At 42.1% G+C, this 20,678-nt stretch overlaps 1 protein-coding gene across 2 annotated transcripts in view; it reads right to left on the reverse strand.

Annotated features, from left to right (window-relative positions):
• Positions 1-20,678, reverse strand: part of KCNQ3 (potassium voltage-gated channel subfamily Q member 3) — a 214,968-nt gene that overhangs the window by 175,615 nt on the left and 18,675 nt on the right.

The following is a 20,678-nucleotide window of genomic DNA, read 5'->3' on the forward strand; positions in this document are numbered from 1 at the left end:
ATATTGCTCTTTGGCAGGCTACGCAGTTATGCACAGTAATGAAAGCTAAAAGAAGATAACTGGGGCTTCCCAGGAAAACAGAAAACTGTTCTATCACCATTAGGACTACACTGGTAAAGGATTGTTAACAATATGATAATAATTTCTTCATGGAGTCCATAAATGGAGCTCCAATGTATCTTTTGAAAAGACATTAGACTGGATGTTAAAGGTGTAAAGACACTTCTAGCCAGACCAACTGTTTTGCACCCATTTCACAAACAACTGCATTCTGAGTCAAAGAAGTGACTTTTGAAGGTCACAAAGAACACATGATGGCAGAAGAAAGATGTTCTCCACTTTGGTCCTGTTTCTAACTGAGCATTCAAACACACTCAGCAATCCTCCATGTGGCACTGCAGCCTCCACCCTCTTAAAAAACACCCAGATCTCTTCAGCATATTTTAGTGATGCAGATATGAAGGGAATCATAAGTACCAGCTGGTCAACTAAAATCTGAGCAGTGTCCGCAGCCCTTTCCATGGTCTGCTGCAAAGCTACTACCAGCAGATGCCAGAAGGAGAAACAATTTATTGGACAGCAATAAACATTTAAAGTGAAAAACATAAACAATCAAGTTTAATTAATTGATGAAGGCATTGCCTCCTAGCTAACTGAAACCTAGACTAGGTTCCCAAGTGAACCAGGCCCCACTAGTAAACTCAGAGCGTCAATTTTGGAAAATTTAGCTACAGCTATGTATTCCTCTGTGGAGGTTTTGCCTGCCTTATCCCAGGCATTCCATTTTCATGCATACGGTGCCTGCACAGCTACATGGCGGGGAAACCCCCATCTGCTCCTCTTGGATTTACATTCAGCCATGACAAATGACTTTAGCTTCGACTTTCTGCTAGGAGATGCATATAGAAAATGAGGTCAATGAATCTCACTTCAAATTATTCATCGTGAAAAATTCACCCTGGCTTTTCTAAGTGTGTGCAGCCAAAGAGGAACCACCAGCTCCCTGGAGCCAGAAGAGCTGATCTGTGTGTTTGCTCTGCTGCCTATAGCTCTGGACTATATGAGGGACAGTGAACGTGGCACCACAGCAGGGGTGTGGGAGTGGGGAGATCTGGATTACTCTGTTCCAAGCACCAACTGTCTCCGTGAAGAGTCAGAAGCATTGATTTGGAGATCAGAAGCAACTGCTTTGATGCTGGAAAATCTCTACAGTGAAAGCCCCGATCTGCACGATGCGAGAGGCCAGACTGATTGATTGTAATGGAGGAATGCAGGAAAATCTCTGAGGGACTATTAGGTTCATTTGCCCTGATTTTGTGGCATAACGCAGAAATTAACACACAAATTTTCTGGAATCCAATTCAGTTATTTTTGGTAAAGCAAAATAAAAAGAGAGCTGTTCTCAGCGAAAAGACTTGCTGGCAGCCAGCATTTGGATGCACCTCCACGGCTGATCTGTCCTAGCAGTTAATCACTCACACTTCAAATACATGGACCTTTCCTTCAGTTCAAACTGTGCTGACATGACTTTGCCTGTCCCTGTGCACAAGGGCTTCACTCCCCACATCTATTCTAGTTTTACTGCAGTGCGGTACTTCTCCACTTACTGGTAGAGATGGCATATCAGCTGTTGAAAGAGAGAAAAAAGCTTCAAGCAAAAAAAAAAAAATGCTTTGTAAAACAACATTTGGGTGCTAATGGAAGCCAAAAAGTTTGAAGCCAGTCAGTGTCATTGCTACACTTTTGGTGCAACATGGTGAAAGTCAGAGGGAATCCTCATAAAAGGCTGTGCTAGGCTGGGGAATGCTGGAGCCATAAAATCAAGTGTGTGTAACCTACAGCAGAGATGTTGTTCATGCTGTCATGTATTTACCTGATTTGTTGGCTATTTATGTAGGCTCACTGTCCTTCCAGCTGTCTTCCTCTTTCTGGAGGTATTGATCACCTCTCTCATTGTTTCTCAGGCTCCACATAGAATCATAGAATCATTTCAGTTGGAAAAGACCCTCAGGATCATCGAGTCTAAACGTAACCTAAACATAACCCTAGCACTAAACCATGTCCATAAGAACCTCATCTAAACTTCTTTTAAACACCTCCAGGGATGGTGACTCCATCACTTCCCTGGGCAGCCTTTTCCAGCATCTGACAACCCTTTATGAGGAGAATTTTTTTCCTAATATCCAATCTAAAACTCCCCTGGCACAACTTGAGGCCATTTCCTCTCATTCTATCACTTGCTGCTTGGGAGAAGAGACCAATCCCCTCCATGCTACAACCTCCTTTCAGGTAGTTGCAAACAGTGATAAGGTCTCCCCTCAGCCTCCTTTTCTCCAGGCTGAACAGCCCCAGTTCCCTCAGCTGCTCCTCATCAGACTTGTGCTCCAGACCCTTCAGCAGCTTTGTCACCTCCTCTGCGCTCTCTCTAGTACCTTCATGTTCTTCTTATGATGAGGGGCCCAAAACATACTCTTTTACAAGCACTTTACGTGACAAAACAACCTAATTTCAGTTTATTTGTCCAAGCAAAATATGGTATGTCTGCAGTTTGGTACTTGGTGTCTCTAAACCAAGCAACTGCTTTGGTATAATCAATAATAAGCTATTGATCTCCATTGCAAATTGCAAAGGGTAATTCCAAAGTGCTAGCACCTGCCCGGATCCTATTAGCTCCACAAACCTTCCATCAGTGTCAGTCTCTTACAATTACACTATTGAGTGTCATTACTAATCTTATTTTAACAAACTTTAGTACATGTATATGCTTTCACTTCTGCCTGTATCATCTTATTTTGAGCACCAAGACAGAAGAAATCCTAAATAATTAAAGTTTTTTCCCAAATAGATAGAAAGACTGCATTTTCTTGGGAAGAACCACTTGCTCACTTTACACCTGGGACCACTTTTTGAAGACCCAGACCTAGAAGACATTGATTATAGGCATGTGGTTACTTTTAAACCTACCCATAAGTTTAGAAGAGGTCCATTCACAAAACTTAAGTTGCTAAAACTGAAAGAAAGCGAAGCACTAGTTGAGTGCTTTACAAAGCTGGAATTCAAACACTAATCTCAACAAGAACATAAACTTGTCCTAAGGGTTACAGGTGGTGTATCTGTCTTTGTAATGACTTCAAAATAAGTATTTCCTGTAGAAGGCTGTTTTGTAAACAACTTACAAGATGAGGAAAGTAGAATCAATAAAGTCATTCCAAGCATAAAGGTTAGAAGCAAAAAATGTGGAACCTTGATTTTTCCCAGCACACCAAAATGCTCCCCTATTTGGTGTGTGTATCACTTTATGAATTAGATAATGAGTGTCATCAGTACAGTCCACAAAATGGGCTGGGCAGGCAACGTTAAAATCAGTCTGAACACTGACCACCACCAGTTGCAATGGAAATGAACATTAGAAACAGCCTCGTAATCTTTCAGACTTATTTTTTGGGAATTGGAGCCCGGTTTTAAAGGATAAGGAACATCCCCTGAGCCATTCATTTCAGGAGCAGCTGAAGAAATTTAATACCCTCTGGGAAGCACAACTGTGCTTGAGGTTGGGTCTTTGCATCAAATTGAGAGCGAAGGAAGGCGGGAGAGAAAATAATGCTATAATGATGGCCACCGAATAGGCCTATTTACTCTCCTGGAACTACACAAATACCAGTCTGCCATCAGCTAAATGCATTGCCTGCTCAAACATTTTTATAAGCATGAAATTTACTCAGCTGTACCCATAACTTAATAGGCCAATTATGGTTAAGAACACACTGTCTACACCAGGATTAAGAGCTAAACATAGGTTTTGTTAAAAAAGCACCAAGAAATTAAAAAGCTATGCAATCATTATTGATAATAATATCACTATGAAGGCAATGCCTGGAGACATCAGCTCATATCAGAAACAAGCGTGCCTGGAGCTGTATGAACAGAGGATGGGGCAATGTACACCAGAATGGGCTGAGAGCATCAGAAGAGGCAGAAAAATATGGGGGAGGGAGAACAGGAGAGCTGCAAGGAGAGCTGCAAATTTTGTCCAAGTGTCATGAATATCTAGTCATGGGTTTCTTTGTGGGGTGAGTTAAAGAGTGTGGAAGTTGCTGGGAAGGTGAAGGGAGACCAAAGGGTAACGGGCAATGCTGGGTTAGAAAAGACCATGAGCAAGGAAGTCAGATGACTGACAAATATAGAAAATGAAGTAAACTGTTAATTGAACAGTCAGGAGCTGAGATAAGGTTAGTCCACCTTCTAGCAGAGATAGCCTTACGGGAACACATGCAGAGATCAGAAGATTGTGTTGGTGATTTCTCACCAGCCCACAGCCTGGGTGCTCTGGGAGCCTGGGGAGGGTCTGCACAGATTCACTTCTTTTAAGATCCCACAGGCTCTAGCACATTGCCAGGTGCTTCATTCCCATTGCCTTTTTTAAGCTATCCAAGTCTCTGAGCCTGGTAAATGCTTCTGCTTACTTAGCACTTGCTTTTCCTCCCTCAGCTGTCACACTCCTTTTGTGCCCTCCTGAGGATGCTTTCCACAGCTTTCCGTATGTCCTTTCTGTTCTGTTGAGCGAGTCCTATATCTCACAGTGCAGCTTCTCTTCTCATCAAAGAGGTATAAGTTCATCACAAGTTGCACACTTTGCCTTCTGCTCCTGGCAGTGGGAGGGCACGCATGGCAATTGAACTACAGGATGAGCTGTGTATGTGCTCATGTCCATGATGCAAATTGTCCCCCGTCATCAGCATCTCAAAACTCAAATGAACAACAGTTTGAAGGGAAAATTAGAAACCTGCCTTAAATAACATGTGAAAATGTTTAAGTGCTGGACCCTGAGCAGGTCACTTAATTTCTCCAGTTTTGCTGGTGCTGCTCTGCAGGGACAACCTGAATCTGGGTTTGCTGCCTGTCTACATTTTGCACATCCTGGGTGATGACCTGGTCGTCCTGGGAGATGAAATACAAGTGTACCCTTCTCAAATGATCCACAAGAGCACAGTTTCCTGGCTGGAGAACAAGCCTGGTGCTCAGCCCCTCTTCCAACAGCACCATCTGTCCCATCCATCTTTACAGCATTGTCCCCTGACTGATGTTTGGCAGAGACAAGGGCTCCCTAAAATTACCCTGAGATTTGTTTGCCACAAGGCTGATAGGATTTTGACACAGGCTAACAAAAGGATTAGCTTAGGCTACCTGTAGAGACAGGAGCTCAGGCACAGCGCGTTGACTGAGCCATCATGTCTCTGGTCTGTCACCAATAAATTGAGGCTGAATTTTTTACTCATCCCTCTCCCTTCATCTTAGTTGGGACAGTGTTGGGAGTTTTTGGCACAAACGTATATGTAACTGTGTGCACCGCTGGCTTCAGACAGTCTAAGCTTCTTTCCGCACTGTGATATAGGGTTTGCTCCAGAACTTTTCTGCATCAGGGACCACCCTCCTGGACACCTCTTGGCTCATGTCATCTTTCATCTCCCATTTGGGGACAAATATAAATATCAAATTACTTTCAGGGAACACAAGAAAGAATGACTGATTGTCATTTTAAGGGAGTCATAAGATAAAAAGCACTGGGCACACAATTACGCATGCTGATCACCATGCATTGTATGAATGTAGCTATTTAACTTATTCATTTCCATATGCATTAATCCACATTATGTATGAAGAAGTGGTACTGGCAGAGACAAATTAGGCATGCAATACAATGGCTAAATTGTTTAAATAACATGAATGTTTATCATTCAGTTCCCTGTATGCAAGACAGAGCTGTTAATAATTAGTTTCCTACCTCCAAAAGAGCATGCATGTTAATTAATTAATAGTTGCAAAGCACTTTGAAGTTGCAAAGCACCATAAGAAAGCTATCCATTATTATGTATAGTGAATGTACTTCTAAATGAAATAATTTGCCTATTTAAAATCATTCCCCCCCAAATCCCCTAGAATCCCTTATCCATAATATTAATTAGTACCTAATAAAAAATGTGAGTCTAAATATTTTATTTTTTTTTGAGTTTCAGGAGCAGAACTGGTTTTGCATCCCTAGTGTGCCAAGAATAAGATGGAGTGGCAAATTCACATACACATACAAACCAGACACCACAGACAGGGCAAAGAAAAAGGCGTAAAAGAGAGACTCCAGGCTTATATTGTGTTAAATTGGATCAAGAGACCCAAGTTTAACTAGCAAGTCTGCGATTAATTTCTGTGTGACCTTGGACATGTTTCATGACCTACAAGTTGGGTTGCCACCAGACAACTCATTAAGTCACAGTGCCCAAAAGCAAAAGGGTTGCATGAGTAAACCAGGTAGGATGCCTTGGTTGTCAACAGAAAGGCTGATGCTTCAACAGCATAATCCAGGCAACATCTCATGCATGTGATGAGTTGCTCCTTCAAGGTGTTAATCTCTCCCCTGGGAGGTGCTCCTGATGCTGTTTACATGAAGTCAAGTCTAGAGATCCATCTTTCCAGCTTTCCCCAACAGTCTCAAGATGCATCAGAAAACAGCTCTGGAACTTTATCCCATGTCACGTACCAGCTTCTATTACGGATACACTTATCTTTGGACTTCAGGCCTCAAAAGCTCACGGTATTCAGTAATTTGGTGGTTTCCTGATGTCTCACATGGAAGAGTGTCTTTTTCCAAATAATATCCTAGGTGAATATTTACCAAACATATGAGAAATTGCATCAAATGTGAAGACTCACCCAAGCTACTGAGAGTGAAATAGCTCAACAGCCTGCAGTAGCTCTAATTTGCTGCTGCAGGAGCGCTCTGCAAAGAAAACAAGCACCACCACAATGTATCCAGAATCACAGAATAGTTTGGGTTGGAATGGACATTCAAAGGTCATCCAGTCCAACCCCCCTGCCATAAGCAGGGACATCTTCACCCAGATCAGGTTGCTCAGAGCCCCATCCAGCCTGGCCTGGGATGTCTCCAGGGATGGGGCATCTACCACCACTCTGGGCAACCTGGGCCAGTGTTTTACCGCCCTTATTGTAAAAAATTTCTTCCTCATGTCTAACCTGAATCTTCCCTCTTCTAGTTTAAAACCATCACCCCCTGTCCTGTCATAACATGCCCTTCTAAAATGTCTGTCCCCATCTTTCTTATGGGCCCCTTTTAAGTACCGAAACACCACAATAAGGTCTCCCTGGAGCCTTCTCTTCTCCAATCTGAACAACCCCAGCTCTCTCAGCCTGTCCTCATAGCAGAGCTGTTCCTGCCCTCTGATCATATTGGTGGCCTCCTCTGGCCCCTCTCCAACAATCTCTGCTGCCTGAAAGAGGTATTTGATGTTCAGAAGGCTGAAAAGAAGACTTTCAGATTGGAAGCTTATGAGGTTCACCTTCTCTGTGCCTTCCAGGTAATGAGAAAGAGCTAATGAGCTATGTGCTGCAATGAGAAATGGGCACATAAAATCTTTTGAAACAAACAAAAGTAAAGTCCTTCAGCTTGGTGAGCCTTGCTTGAGGATATGGGTGCATCTTACCCCACTGAAAAAAAAAAAAAAAATATATATATATACATATGTATTTGATACCTTCCACCACCTCTGGCTTCAGTATGCTGATATTTCCCAGCTGTAGAATGGTAACAGGGTAGGAGTAAGTTCTCTTAAATCTGCCACCAACTCACTGAGTGACAACAAAGAAGTCACTTCAGCCTTTTGGATGATACTTCCACATGAGGAAGGAGAACTGTATACTACCTGTTAGCAGTTTCTGAATCTCACTAGAGGATTAAGGGACCTGATCTTTAGGCATCAGCCTGCACAGAAAAATTCGTTACAGGTAACCTCATTTGAGATCCCTTTTTTGGACAAATGCAATCAGTAATGAAACTTCTCCAGATATTCTAAAAATAACAGGTAATTTCTTGAAAAAGGAAATCTTCCACCTAGAATAGTGTAACATAATACTAGACCTCATGTAGAAGGAGAAAGAAAAATCAATTGATGACCTAAAAATGAGTGGTTGCTTAGATACTGATGATTATGATGATGATCTGATGACATTTATTGTGTGCAAACAGAACATGACAGTCACCAGCAGTATAAGAATTTTTAACAGGGCTACCTTTTGCCAACCAGGTGAGATTATCAGCATCACTGGCAGGGACACTAATTTAAAGACAGCAGTGTAGGGGAAAGGGACCTGGGGCTCCTGGTGGACAGCAGGATGACCATGAGCCAGCACTGTGCCTTTGTGGCCAGGAAGGCCAATGTCACCCTGGGGCGTATTAGAAGAGGGGTTGTTAGCAGGTCGAGAGAGGTTCTCCTTCCCCTCTACTCTGCCCTGGTGAGACCACATCTGGAATATTGTGTCCAGTTCTGGGCTCCTCAGTTCCAGAAGGACAGGGAACTGCTGGAGAGGGTCCAGTGTAGGGCAACAAAGATGATGAAGGGAGTGGAGCATCTCCCTTATGAGGAAAGGCTGAGGGAGCTGGGGCTCTGGAGCTTGGGGAAGAGGAGACTGAGGGGTGACCTCATTAATGTTTATAAATATATAAACGGTGAGTGTCATGAGGATGGAACCAGGCTCTTCTCAGTGGCAAACAATGATAAGACAAGGGGTAATGGGTACAAACTGGAACACAAGAGGTTCCACTTAAATTTGAGAAGAAACTTCTTCTCAGTAAGGGTGACAGACACTGGAACAGGCTGCCCAGGGAGGTTGTGGAGTCTCCTTCTCTGGAGATATTCAAACCCACCTGGACACATTCCTGTGTAACCTCACCTGGGTGTTCCTGCTTTGGCAGGGGGATTGGACTGGATGATCTTTCGAGGTCCCTTCCAATCCCTGTGATTGGAAGAACATTCTGTGATTCTGTAAAGCAAGAAATCCTAATAGAAGACTGTAGTGGGAATTGTTCTCAAATTTCCTGCTGGAGGCTCAGAAAGCCAGAATCCCCCACACATGGGAGTGCTCTGCTGGAAAAAAATCGTCTTCTTAAAATATTGAAATGGGATATGTAAGTGGCAATAAGGCATTAATTTTTATATATTTGTAGAGTCAGGCAGAAAATGGAAAGGAAATGGCAATTAATATAAATTACAAAACACATGACTGATAATGAAAATGAAGGAAACAATGAAATGAAATAATTATAGCATATTTTTCAATGTGAGTTACTGCTAGAGGCACACAGTAAAATTTTTCTTAGGCAAGTAGAAAAAGTAGAAATTTTCAAAGGATGGATATTTTTGTCTATATATCAAAATGAGCAGGAATTTTATACCGAGGGTGGAACAGAAAGATTGCCATCTGTGATGGAAAGGGGATGTGAGGTAGCATTTACTAAAATTAAACATTTTTAAAAACAACAGACACATATCTTGCACCAAGAGCCTTTAAGAGATGAAGAACTCCCAGTAAAGTTAATTTCAACAAATTTTGGGAAACAAAGAAAATTTCAGATGACTGCAAGGCTACCAACATCATTTGAATATTGAAAAGTATGAAAGGCATGAACTAGGGAGTTACAAACCAAGATGATTCTGATCCTGGGACAATAATATAATGCTGAATTTTATACTATATAAATAAAAAATTTGAAGGAAAAATGTAATTAAACCCTTTCAGCATGATCTCATGGCAAGTGGATTTTTCAAATTATCCTTTTTTGGGGGGATTAAAAAACAATTGATCAATTAATTATAGTGTTTGTATTTAAAAACATGTGACCTAGTACCACACAGCACTTGGACTTTAAAAACTTGCAGTAACATACAATAAATGGGTTATGGTTGGCTTCCTGACAGACCTCAAAAGATAGATGTTAGTGGAAGACATTTTTTAGAAGTTCCCAAGAACTGGTCCTTGATCTAGCACTTCTTTTGTTTTTATGACTATGGTCACTGCTAGATTGCCTTTATCAGTAAAGTCTGCAGTGATACACAGATCAGTAGGTAGGAAGTAATGGGAACAAATCAACACCACAAAATACATCAACTGCCACTGCTACAAAACCAACCATGAGCCCAGATCAGGTGATTCAGATGGAAATCCTTCATGGATTATGGTCATAACAGGAACTCTTGCTGCAGTAATAAAATGGAGCAGGTGATGTATTATTTATAAGAAGAGGGATATCAAACAAAAGTGAGCAAATATAGAGACAAAGGTAAGAAGAAATGGATTTCAAATAGACGTGGAGGAAAACTGTCAAAGAGGAAAGGTAATGAAATAGAGGTTGATGGTCTAAGGCATTATTCACTCAACAAGATTTCAGATATTCAAGAAGAGGTTGGGCAAATACCTTCCACAAATGGCACAGATATGTTGATCTGCTTTCATTGCTGGTTTAGAAGTTGACTAGATGACCTGCTAAGGTCCCACCCCGTCTTGTATTTTAAGGTTAGGGGAAACTGTCTGTATTCTCTAGAATACATTTAATCCTGGTGTTCAGAAGAAAATGAAAAGATTGTGGGGAGTTCAGGCAAATGCTATAAAAAGGTAGAATACTTTTTTTCACACAGGTGTCACACAGTCTTCCTCCCAAAGTCCATTTCCTTCCAAAGTGGAAAAATGACCAGCCAAGCTGGTTTAATAAAACTGGACTCCAGATGAGAGAAAAGGTTACTTTTCATATATTTTCCTCAGACCTACAACACTACAGTGGCTTTTTAATGTTTCTAAACTCCATTCTCCACTCCAGTCTAGTGAAGCTTGTTCATAACACAAGATAATAATCTACTAGATTCTAATAAAGAAAAAAAAAAAAAAGATAAAAATATCTTGGATGCCTATTAGTTACTTGGGGTTTCTTCCTCCTCCTTTTCCATCAAATCATTGGCTCCAAACTTAACACAAAGGGGCTAGTCAATCACAGTCATTTTTATCTGATCTCTTTGTCATCATTTATCTGCACAACTTTAAAAACAAAAGCTGTACGTGGCAGCATCAGATGCTTCCCCTTTGTGCATTGCTCTTATCACCTGTCGCACTTCTCTTGTTAAATTTTGATGGGAGTCTTCAGTGCTCATGCAAAATAATTTATGTATTTTCCCCACCTCTGCAACTACCTTGTGACAAGAACAAGAAGAAATCAAGGAGGAGGCTGTAATTAGTGCATTTCCACTGTCTGAAATTAATGCAGTAAAATCAGTGCCCAGCCTTGTCACAAACATAGAGCAACTTTGTCTCTACTGACAGCTACAAACACAGATTGTTCCGGCCATGAATCATCAGTGAATCTCAGTCACACCTTAGCCCATGTCTGGGATTAATTCTGCAGTTTATGGTAAAGGAAGACTATAAATCTGATGTCTGTACAAAGATAATCTGTTTAACTGATCCTTTCTTAAATCTGGGGCTTATCTTCACTGAACAACCCCATGTATTGTGTCCTTCAGTGTGAAGTTAAAACAAAAAGTGAATTTGTCTCATTAAGGTTATCACTGAGAGGAAATACTGATCTGTTTTAAGCAATATGGAAAAGTGGAAATCAAGCATAGAAGTATCTAAAGAGAAGATGTTAAAGAAATTGATGAAACAAAGAGCAAAATATCACCAGAATTATACCTGGAACATCTTCAGTTTGGAGGAGTTCATGAGGGAAATCATGGGAATTCATAGAGAAGATTATGAGAATTCATATGGAGTTCACAGGGAACTGATAATCAGATAGCCAAACTCACTGGCACCAGCTCAATGGACTGGTAGGTAATGGATGTTGTAACCTGCTTTTGTAAAGCAAGTGAACCAAGACCTGCAGGCTTTCCTGCAGACACAGGTGGGGTCTCAGGGAGACACTGGCCACCAATGTACTCCTCAGTGCCACTGCCTCTGCTTCCCAGAACTCAAATAACAGAATTAGGTGGAGATCTCAGGAGTTTTCAGCAGTTGGGCCCCAACACATGCCAGAGCCTCCACCAGAGGAGCAAAGATTAGCTTTGACATTTCCAATATTCTAAGGTATAAAGTAAGAACAAAAGCAATATGTATATTTTTAGGCACTCCTCCTGGCTATATTACTTCTCCTACAATAAATCATAAGGGAACAAAAAGAACCGAAGTTTAAATTTAACTAACTATTCTCAAAAAACCTTGAAGAAAAGCGAGTACATCCATTAACAGTGTCTCTTATGCCCAATATTTCTGTTATCTCTCTTATTTGTTATATTCATAAACTGGGCAAGAGAAAGGAGAGTCTTTGTGGTGTGTGCTTATGCCCTGCCTAAGAAATCATAAGTCTAGTCTTGATTGAGGACTTAAAAACCCAGATGTCAATAAATCACAAGACAGTAAGAGTCTGGCTGGGTTGACTTTGGTTCATATATTATTGAACAAGGTGGCAAAAATTGTGAAAAGGCCCAAAAAAAGGCACAAGGTTGGTTTTAGTGCCTTTTCCTCTTAGAATCAGAAAAGTTATCTCTTCAGTAAGCTGTTAAGATAGAAGATGACTGCTCCCTTTAATTATGCTGGGAAAGTGAGGACTGGGGGAAGCAGAAATGCTGTTTGAACTGAAAACCAGCATTGGCAAAAGACAGAAATGAATATACACAGGCTGTGCATAAATATAGATATGGAATTGAAAGGTTTTGCACCACTAAAATAGCAAAAGCCTTGAACAGTCTTCAAATAGCAGCCGTGGGAGCAAACCAGCTGGATCCACATACCCGGCCGTGATGTGCAGATGTGCCCAGGCTCTCTGTACACTGCTCGCTCTTGGGAACTGCCTGGCTACAGAAGCATGGACCTCAGTTCGGGTTAATTTGCTGAGTATTTCAGCCTTTTTGGTTCCTTCTCAGTCTCCTTCAAGGCTCCTGTAGAGCTCCATTCTCCGCTGCTTCTGATACCTAAGCTCATCATTCAAAACTAGTGCCAGTCCAGTTCTGCACTGCAGTCCTGTTCGGAGTCTGGTACGGACAGCCTCTAATTAGCTTTCACAAAGACTTTATTCGTTTAAGGAACAGATGACATTATGTGCTTGCCTCAGATAGAAGAGGACAGAACTCAGACCCTGCAAAGATTTTCTTTCTGTCCTGGATTCTTATATTGCTGGCTGCCTCAGAGAAACAAATTAAAATCTCCTTCATCCCAATATTTCAGTTGTTAGCTTGCCAAGGGAGTCTGAGGGCTATAAAGTCTCCCCTGATATCCAAATGAAGGCAGAGCACACCAGGGAAGGATCCAGTTTTACCCTGTGGCTGTAGAACATGCAGCCCCATGTCATCCTAATTCACCAGGACCCTTTCCAGGTGCTCCTATAATATCACACAAGTAAATGGGATATTGTCTCACACAATATATACTGAACAGACTTGTCACTTTTTCCACTTAACCACATCAGCTATTTCTCTTTCTGCACTTGTAATCTCACCCACACCATTTTTTTTTAGACTCTGAACCTGTTATGTTTCAAAAAACTTCTGCTTTTTTGCTCTTCTGGAAAGATACAACAGCAGCAACACTTCCCAGGCAAAATCAGAACCGAGTCTCTGGGAGAAAAGAGGATTATGATTTCTTTTTTATCAAAGTTTTTTTAAAAAGTATTCATTTCTCATTTGTGTATCTTGAAAGGCTTATACATACATCTCTGTGACTGCTTGGAAACTTAAACTTTCCAAAGGCAAAAAGAATAAAGATTAGCATATATGTAAAAAGCTGCTATAATTATCACAAAAGGGCTCTTGTGATTAGGACTGGAAGAAACACTGCAAGTATCTTGCAATCTGTACTGAAACTGAGAATGAGCATCACTAAGAGACATTTATTAAAAGATAGCCAAGTCATCTGTAATTCAAAATTCAATAAACAAATGAGCTGAAATTCCTTTTAAAGTGTGATTGCTTAATAGTGATAAAATAGAGTCATTATAGGTCTAAAGGGATTTTTTTTTCTAATTAAGAACACACACAAAAGAAAGATTTGTTTGGAAATCCCTTTGCAACTTTTAACTATTAAATATCTGCTAGCAAAAATAGCTATGAAACCAACTTTTGTAGAAATATCCCTGTGTTTTCTGCAAACAGTAAAGTACAGGCAATGCCAGTAAGATAGAGATATACGTTAAAGACTGTGCTTTTCTGCTTTAACAAAGGCTGCTTTATAACCTAGAGGAAAACTGGAATTTTTGACTGATCTTTATATGAACTGCTTATTCTCAATACCTGCATTTGCAGCTTTCCTGGCTATAAATAGTCCCTCACATGACAGAGTATACCCACAGGTCCCTTGCATCTCTACATGCTGTAGATACCCCAGGGAGTCTGCAGGAGGAGTTTACAAATAGTTCCTGAGCTGTCTGGATTTCAAGGAGAACGTACATGGCCATGGGCAAGAAGAAACCAGAGAGGAGTCCTGTGCCCAGGGATCTCACAGGCACGGGGTGATGATACCAGATCTCCTCTCTGCTGTGGGATCCAGTCCTGACTGCAGAGCTCACTACACTGATATCACTTGCTGCAAAGAGACATTTCACAAAATCATAATTAACATTTCAAACAGCAGTTACAGTTAAAACCTCCTTAGAAAAGATGCCCAAATCTGTTTTCAATAAAAGCATTCTAATTGCTTTAAAGGTTTTATTAAAATCCCAACAGACCCATTATAGCCAATTGTTTCCAGCCTCTACCTGCCTAGTAATCACTCAATTCGCAATAGCAAAAGATATGTGCTCCATTACATGCTCTCCTCTAGCTCTGGTAACCACATTTTTTACTCACCACTGTTCCCCAGGTGGTCTAGCAAATTTGGATTATCAACCTATTTTGTTAAAAACATTCTGCCTTACATTGAATTTAAGTGCTCATATATCGAAGGATTTACGCTGTCTAAAGAACAAGGAAAAATCCCCCTCTAAACAAAACACCTCATGCCCAACAAAATGTTGTATCTAGAAAAAATCAATGTATAAAAAACATTATGTTTGAAAAAGCAATGACAGCTTTAAGCAGAAAATAAAAATTCTGGGTAAAATATTCTTTGCCTTGGAGGCTTATATCACCTGTGGTCAAAACAGCAAATGCTCACTATTCACATAACCACCCATTCAGCTTGGCAACAATCTCATTAAATTAAGTATCCTGTCAAACAGAAGAAGCTTATAAGGAAGCACTGCCCTGGGTTGCACCAGAGGCCCGTGGAGGGCCGGTGGGATTGCAGGCACAGGAGCCACAACAAGGTGACATCACTCAGAGGGACCGTGTCCCTGCTACGGATCAGCCATGGTACCTGGGGGACATGTGGAAAAGTCTGACCAGCAGGTCAAGCGAGGTTCTTCCTCCCCCTCTACTCTGCCCTGGTGAGTCTGCATCTGGACCACTGTGTCCAGTTCTGGGCACCCCAGTTTAAGTAAGACAAGGAATTACTGGAGGGAGTCCAGCAGTGGGATATGAAGATGATGAGGAGTCCGGAGCATCTTTCTTATGAGGAAAGACTAAGAAAGCTGGGTCTGTTCAGCCTGGAGGACAGAAGGGTGAGAGGGAATCTTATCAATGCTTATAAATATTTCAAGGGTGGATGTCAAGAAGATGAGACCAGGCTCCTTTCAGTGGTGCCCAATGACAGGGTGAGGGGCAACAGGCACAGACTGAAGCACAGGAGGTTCCATCTGAATATGTAGAAAAGCTTCTTTACTCTGAAGGTGCCAGAGCCTGGAACAGGCTGCCCAGAGAGGTTGTGGAGTCTCTTCTGGAGGCATTCAAACCCACCTGGACACATTCCTGTGTGATCTGCTCTGGTGAACCTGCTTTAGCAGGTGGGTTGGACTGGATGATCTCCAGAGGTCACTTCCAACCCCAACCATTCTGTGATCATCTCTCCTGCACCCCCCACAGCCAGAAAGGGGCCCAAGAGGTGACTGTAATAGTCATATAGGTGGCTAAAGTTAATTAAAAGAAGTGCATAAAGAGAGATGACAACCTGGAAACGTCTCCCTTCTGAGACGTGAAGGGCTGACTCTGCCTTGCAGGGCTGTCCTCATAAGTGACAGTGCCTGTACATTATATACCAGGAAATAAGTTAGATAGTTACTATCCATGGTGAGATATTAGCATTGTATTATCATCCTGGAAACTTTTACTGACATCATGTTTAGCAATGGAGGATAATAGCTGTTTTAATGGCATTGCCTTAACATGACAAAATGGAGAAAAAAAAGAAATCAGATTTTTCTTGTTTATAATATGTGTTATCCATCTACATTGTTCAACACCAATAGAATCATCTGTAAATCAATGGCAACATTAAAACAGTTACACTTCCCAGTTAAAGCCATATGTAGATAAACTGAACGGGTTCTCCTGGTACTTTTTCAGCTTGCCAAGTCAGAATTGTGGCATAAAAGCTTTCGGTATCTTGAAAGCATTTGGGGTTTTTTGGAGGGAGTTGTCTGTGGTCTTTTTTAAGCTGAAAGGTACAAGAAATTGTGGAAATCCAAAAGACATTTTATCCAGCTAATTTTTAATATTTTTTCAACTGTTGTCTGCAGAATAAGTTCTCTTTATTCATTCCCCCACAACCAGCAATTTTCTAGCCAGAGCTTTAAATAAACTAGTGTGCCATATCAGCATTGCTAAAATTAGTTGCACACCGATAATTCTGATTTCAAACCTCTGCTTCTCCCTGTGGTAGTCAGACCACAAACCCAAAGGACACAACACCAAAAGATGCTGAGACACAGAATGTCTTATGGCTTTACCAGAAACATGTTTAGTGTGTTTATGCACTACAGACCTCTCTGCAGCAAGTTTATTCCTTAGTTCACTTCATCTTCACCAGAAGATCCAGTCAACTTCCATATCAGCTTATGATACATGGCAATGCCACCATTTCTTCTGAGAGCCCTTCAACATGCTATTCAGAGCTGCTGACTTGTTTTCCTTTCATTTATGTTGTCAGTGATAACCTCTAAGGCTTTAACAGACTAGACAAGGATCCTTCTGGAAAAACCATCTGTAGCTGAATCGAGAGGTATTGGGGCTCATTGTTTGTTTGTTTGTTTGTTTGTTTTCCTGAGACACAACAAGCCTCTTAGAGCACAAAGTGCTAATTTGTACATTACTGAAGGGAGCTCTTTGGAGCCCTGCGAGGTTCATCCCCAGAACCTCCCTATGTCTCACAGCTAAGACTGAGGAGCAGAAGTGCCCCACTAGCAGCACTCCACTATGTTAGCAAAGCTCAACACGCTGTCCTTAGGAAAGCTCCACCATTAAGGGCTGAGCTTCAGCGCCGATGCGGGAGCTCAAGATCTAGGAGACCATTTTGACTGAGAAACGTGCCTCTGAGTCATGATCCCCCGTGCTTTCTCTTGCCTCTTGCTGGGAATAGCAATTTCTCCCAGATCTGTGCCAGGTCTCATCGACCACGTGTCAGATCTTTGTTACACATACCCCAAACGCATTAGTTGCACTCACATAAGCTGGAAGATGCAAAAATCCATGAAGCTACTTACTTATCTAACAGCTTTTCTTCAAATTACCAGTTCCTGTGCCATATACAGATTTATTAACAGTTCATACTGTGGGCACACTGGGAGTACTGCCAGCGATTCTGGTTTCACCACTCTTCCTCTGGATCCAACTGTTGATTCCTCTATTACACTGAAATTGTAAGGTCTTTGGGGCAAAGACCAGATTGTTATTCTGAGTCTGAACAGATTTTAGCCCAATGAGATCACAGACCGTGACTAGGTTCTTGTCACTGCTGCAACACCAACATTTTAATTGAAGTCCTACTTTTGATTAACTGGTCTTCTGTTTTCCTTTCTTGCTCCTCCTCCCCTAACTACTGAAAAGTTAGCAAAATTCAGCCATTGACCCTCTGTATCCCAATTATCAGCATCATTCCACTGTTTTGGCCATTGAAATTACAAAATCAATCTAGTGCCTTCCCTTCCCTTCTGGTCCATCTTGCTGTAGCTTTCCTCCCTAGTTAACAAGACCTCCTTGTTGAAAAGATGCCAGTTGCTGCCTGCAAGAACTAGACAGACAGGTGGAATCCAGCACTTGTATAAATTCTGTCCACACTTCTGCATAGAGCAGCAGCACATACGGGCTGATCCAGACACACAAAAATCAGGTTTTGCTTTCTGGAGTTGCCAGAAACAGAGCCAGCAACAGCCCATCTGCATCAGTCAACAACATAAACAACATACATGAGCTGAGCACTTCCCATCAGAAGGATCACAGCCCACTTTCAGATTTGTGCATAGGATTTAGCCTATACATCTCCCAAAATGCAGCAGCAGCTGCCATGAAATAGTATTGCTCACCAGCTCACAGCAGCCCAGAAATGGAAGAAAATCTCAGTGTTATACAATTCTCCCCTCTTAATCACTTCCCTAAATCCTCTGCATTTCCATCAATGATGGGCCACTGCAATCCAGGAAGGGCAGAGAAGTGACAGATCACAGGTGGGGGCACAAGATGCATATAAGCTGCGTTTCCTAAGTTCTTCAGTCCCCCAGTGTCAGTCAGCCCAGGGAAAGACAAGAGAACAGCAGAGTTCAGGTAAGTGAATGGAACAAATCTGCCTAATCTATGTGGAGCTTGTATAAGAATCTGAGCGAAACATGGCTGAAAACAGGGTTTGAGAATCCAGATGGGTGGGACCACCAGACCAGTCAGAAACACAAACCACACTGGCACCAACAAGCAGGTGTATTAGATACAAATATTGTACCTGACACACGCTGTGTGTGAGCAGCCAGCTGCATAGGAGTACAGACAGTGACATGACCACATATGAGGAGTCGGTCATAAACTGACATATGTACTTGGATGAACGCCATCACTTTTATACCACGCTCTCTCCAGTACTATGAGTGGGACAGCCAGGTCCTGAGATCCACTGCTCCTTCATCCCTGATAAGTTGAATTGGTATAAAAGAAGCTGAATTAGCAGCCCTGAAACATGACAGCCTGGTTTGCCTTCTCTCCCTGAGAGTAAATATAGCATAAGGAATGAGTTTGTGTGTCCACACCTTTCACTACCACTGAGCCCCATCTGGGCTTGGAGTCCACCCATGCAGGAACTGTGACAAAGCAGAAGTAGCCTAAGAAAATCATTTAATCTATGGCCTAACTGAAGACTCGACTAATAAGGATGTCAGCTTTGCAGATGGCTTTTTTGTGTTGTGTTTCAAGGACAGTTAGAGGCAACAGTGTCTCTAGTGGTCCCTGATTTCTCAGTCCCAATGTCTTCCCAGAACACATCATGAAGGGCTGAAACCCCAGTTCTCAGAGGATATTTACTGATGTTGAACCATTGCTATCCCTGGAGAGATACCACTCTCTTTTCCACCAGTGATACAAATTCTCTTACTTACTACTGCACTTTTTTCATACTGTTCTTTTCACTCTGTCTCCTGAGCAAGGAAGGAGCAGTCTGTGAGAATCAGTAAATCCAGCACTATGCTTCTTCCAGTCTTCCCTTGCAAGAGGCTTGTCTGTGCCACACGTATAAAACACTAGTAATAATGGAGCACTGAGACTACAGATTATTACAATAATCATAATTGTCTTCTTGTTAAGTTATGTCTGACCCAGCTGGTAATCATAGTCATTTACCATGTCTTTTTATATACAAACTTGGATATATCTTGAGGCAAAGATCTTCCATGCTGTGTATGCGCAACACAGAACACAAGAGACACAGCTGGGCAGGGTGGACTGCGCTTTGCTGAGGAGCTCAGGTGTGTCTGAGTCTCACCAGTTTCTCAGGAAAAGGTTGGAGGTTTGATGGAAGCAATGTCGTTGGACCTAGAAGAGCTGGAAGGAGCCTGGGTACGCTGGGAGGTATGATGTTGCGTAGTCCAAAGATCTGTCTTCTCTGCTTGTCCCTGAAGGTAGTTCTACAGTGTGTACAAATACTTTATAAATAATTTCTGGGTTAGTAAAAAGGCACTTACTGCATTCAAATAGGAATATGAGCTGCAGTGACTGTGTGGTCCTATGTCATTTCAAACATACATTCATAGGTATGTCAGACATAACCTTTGCCATCACATTCATGTCCCATTTATTTCAGCTTATCACACGACTGTGCACTGCTGATATTTTCCATACCTCCGCTAAAAATTCTACAGGAACTTAAAAAGAATGCCATGTGTAAGAGTCGGTCCAAAGAACAGTATCTGCCTGAACATTGCCATCAAGAACAGATGGACAATGACTTGGAGAGAGGCCTGAGGAGAAGTATTGTGTTCCACAGGTCTCTCTGACCCGGAGGGCTACTGCTAGCAATGGCTGCTGTATGGACTTTGCCTGCTGCTTCAGCCAAGCCAGCCCCAGCCTCCTAAAAGGGATTGTTATATGGGTCTCTCCGACCCAGAGACAGTAGCTGCTGTACAGAAGATGGATTCTCACCTGCAGCCTCACTGACGCCTTGTCCCCCACTTCCTCCCTCAAACAAAGGCCAATGGAAAAGAGCATGCCCAGAAGCTTGCCAAGGGTCCTGAGGTCACCCAATGGACCAGAGAGAGACCCCTGAATGCAGGCCATGCAAACGCAGACAAGCGCTGGCAAGAGTGGCGAAGACTTTTTGAGCCTGGGCAGTTTAAGCCTGGGTTGCGAAACCAAGGCGGAGTCTGGGAGCAAGGTGGGGCGAAGAAGCATAAAAGATGGTTCCTGACTGGACATCATTGAGTTCTCCCCACCAGAGGATCCCGAACCATGACAGGACTCTATGGGACCAGAGACCAGAGGGACGCCTCTGGAACTCGCCTGGTG

This window comes from Columba livia, chromosome 2, assembly GCF_036013475.1.
Source record: "Columba livia isolate bColLiv1 breed racing homer chromosome 2, bColLiv1.pat.W.v2, whole genome shotgun sequence".
Taxonomy (NCBI): Eukaryota; Metazoa; Chordata; class Aves; order Columbiformes; family Columbidae; genus Columba; species Columba livia.